Consider the following 3,749-nt stretch of genomic DNA (forward strand, 5'->3'; position numbering starts at 1 on the left):
TGACCATCTCGCTCTTGGAAGAAAATAGACTGCAATGCCGCCTTAACTGTCCTTGCTAGTGGGCTCAGGAGTAGGAGGTGGGTATCTGACTATTCCCATTTCACAGATGAGGAAAGGGAGGCCCAGAGATGAAATAGGCTTTTCCTTGATTATGAACAAAGATGTGGGACTGGATTGAACCCTGTCCACTGATCCCAGGTCCCAGCCCAGCTGCCTCTGCTCACCAGCACTACTAGTCTTACCTCAGAGGAGAGAAACTGTCTCCAGGCTCAAGCTAAGAGGTGAGGTTGAGAAGGGGCTGACTCCCAAAGGGCCACAGTTTCCTCCCAAATGGCCTGTTTCAGGGACCTAGTAATTGGCAGACACAACCGGATGGAGCCATTGCCTGGACCTCTCCTCAGAGCTTGGGGGAAAGGAGAGCAAATCCCTCCTGGCTGAAGCTTGCTCCCAATCTCTTTTCCCCAAGCCCAGCCCTGGCTTGAGAGGGTTGGAACACTGGTGCACACACCAGCTCCCACCCTTCAGAGCCAGGCAGTAGGGAGGGGTTCACCCAAGGTGAGGGTCATGGTTCTGAGGCTGGGCTGAGGATCAGGCCTCTGGCTCTGCCCCAAGACCCCAGTGGGGTGTTGTCTGCAGCTGGTGAGTTTCCTCCTCCCAGACAGTGAGCATCCCTCTGGGACTTGGAGAGGACAGGAACTATCCTGGCTGTGGGCAGCCCACGGAGTTCCCAGGCCCTGCCTGACCTCACACCAACCTCCTTCTCCACTTTGCACCCCTAATGCTGTGCAAGGTTGGAGGTGGGGGAAATGAAAGGGGCTGTGTGTCAGACGTTCTGAGCCTTTCCAGAGCATACACCCAGCCTTTTCTTTGTCTCTGCAGAATGATTGGCCCACAGTAAGGGGTCTGTTAAGTGGAATCCTGGGCCCTAACCTAAGTAGGAGTCCCCAGTCTGATGGAGGAGACACAACTCCATCCTAGGAGAGCCTCCAGTCTGATGGAGGAGACTTAGCCCTTGCCCTGGGAGGCGCCCCCACAGTCCGATGGGGGACCCCTGGCCTTTGCTGCCCCTGGTGGTATTTCTACACACACGGGAGTGAGGAGCTTGCCTGGACCTGACAAAGGAAGAACACTGGATTAGGGATCAGTATGACTGCCAGGCTCTGATGCTGGGACTATCACTGATTTGCAAAAGCTACCCAACCCTCTCTGGGCCTCAGTTCTTCATCTGGGAAATGGAACTTTGGATCTGATTTCTAAGGTCTGTTCGGCTTTGACATCTGAACTTACCATTGTACAACCACAGGAGAGGTGGTCATATTGGGCCTCCAGCAAAGGCCGTGACATCACAACAGGGTCTTGAAAGCTTAGCTTTATGTGGAATGGCTCCTGGGGGGTGGGTGGCAAGGGTAGGACCAGGCATCCAGAAATCCTCACTGGCCCTACCTGTCTAGACCTGTCCATGCCCCACTCATCCCCTCCAGAGACATCTCTTGAGCACCTGCTACTGGTACATGCCCACTGCTGGGCTGGGTGCCACATCCTCTGCATTTTGGGTACTTGAGGGCCTCCTGTAAGAACCACGAAGAGGGTTGGGCTCCTTGTCCTCGCAGAATAACTTCTCTCTTGACCTGAGGTCCAAACCTCTGGTCACTAAACAGTTTGGCTTTTGGGAAGATGGGTGAGAAGTATGTGCTACGCATGTCAGAGGGAGGAGAGGGAACTATCATTTGCTTTTTGGGGCCATGGGCCAACCTCTGGGTGGGACTCTTTCATGTTATCTCAACTCCTTAATACTACCCCTATTTTAAGATGAGGAACCGAGGCTCAGGAGGGCCAAGGAGCTTATTCTAGGGTCTGACAGTAGGTGATTATTCCGAAGGGCTTTGCAGTCCACACTGGCACTTCCGGGTGCTGGACAAGCAGCCTGCAGACAAGGAGCGTGAGGATGAGGAAAGGGACTGGTTGCGGTTGTGAGGTCTGCACAGTTTTCCTCCCACGCCTCAGAGGAGGGGCTGACTTTGGCCCTTAGCAGTCACAGCTGAGGGCCTGACTAACCAGCTGGCAACTGGTTCAAATAATCTCTGAACTGGAAGGGAATTAAGGATCATCTCATCTGATCCTGCGAGTCATGGTGGAGTCTCTACAATGCCTCCTTGAAGTGGTTACTCCTTGGTTGCCTTTAATGTTGGGGGGCTTCAGATGGTTAGAGCTCACCCTCACACTGAGCTAAACATGCCTCCTTGCAGATCCCATCTACGTTTGATCCGAGTTTAAGCGATAAGGAAAAGAACAACTCCCGCCTCACACAGGCAGGGAAGTAGCAGAGCCCAGATGTACGCCTAGTTGGGTCTGTAGGTGTCCACAGCTTGCCCTCGCTCTGGCAGCCCTCCAGGGAGACTGGTTCCTCTTCCCACAGACCCCGTGCAGAACCAGCCTGTCCCCACAGCCCAGGGATGTGCCTGGAACTTGGCTCCCACTTTTTCTCCTCCTAAAACTCAGGAACACCCTTGGCCATTAGCTCTGTGAGGAATTCTGGCCTGAGGGTGTAATCTAAACACATTTCTTCCAACACCTTGGAGCCTTAATAACACAGCTGGTTTACCACCAGCTCCCAGAAACACAATTAAGCTGAGTCAGTATTTATGTCCTGTCCTGGAAAATAATTTTTCTTCTTGGTTGAGGAGTTATTACCAGCAGGCTCTGACCCCCTTGCCTGCTGACCTGGGTTTATGATTTCTCTTGTACATGGTGGGTAGATTAGCTGGGGTGGTGGCGGGGGGGGGGGGGGGGGGAGGTAGGGGCTGGGGAGAGAAACGCTGCAGTGAGAGGTCTCTGAGACTCTCATCCCTTCCCCACTCTAGCCTGCAGTGTATTCCAAAGAGTCCCGACAGAATTTTACAAAGTACTCAGGCCTGGAGCCCAGGGCTGATTCGATCACTCTCAATTAGGCCTAAATCACATCATGGAATTGGGGATTTATTTCCCCCCTTTTTGGTATTATAGATCGGGGTAAAAGGCCCAAAGAAAGGTTACTTGCCTAAGGTCACCCAGTGAAGGAGCTGGCATAGACCCTAAGTGGCTGGGTCCCCCATGTGGGCCCTTAGCCCTGTCTCTCCTATGACCAGAGTTACCCTGGTTCCCAAGGGGAATGGCAGGTGACCCCCACAGGCTCCACCAATCCCAGAATTATTATTTTTAAATATATTTTTAGATTTCAGAGAGGAAGGGAGAGGGAGAGAAACATTGATGATGATAATCATTGATTAGCTGCCTCCTACACGCCCCCTACTGGGGATCAAGCCTGCAACCTTGGCATGTGCCCTGACCAGGAATAATTCATGGGTCTACCCTCAACCACAGAGCCACCATGGCAAGTGGTGTGCCAGGTTTTAGGACAAATAAAATGCCCATTTACACTCTAAGCTGCTAACCCATGCAACTCATTAGCGCTGATCGGGTAGCAAACTGTAATGCAGGATGGGGTTTGGTTCTTGAAGCTGAGCCCACACTGGCCATGAACTATTAGTAAAGAGGTCTCATCCTCCCCCTTCAGGAGCCTGGGTCCCGCCCGCCTGGTGCTGCAGTGATGCCTGAGAGTCTCCACAAGGGCAGGGTAAGGCGGCCCTGGAGGTCGTGTGCCAAGGTTGAGCTGGCTGTGACCTAGAAAAGGGGCAAGGCTTGGAGTTGAACCCAGCAGACTTCCCGGAGGAGGCGGCGGCGGGGGAAGCTGGGTAGAACAAAGGGAGGGA

The sequence above is a fragment of the Myotis nattereri genome (genome assembly GCF_964212035.1).
Source record: "Myotis nattereri genome assembly, chromosome: 1".
Classification (NCBI taxonomy): Eukaryota; Metazoa; Chordata; class Mammalia; order Chiroptera; family Vespertilionidae; genus Myotis; species Myotis nattereri.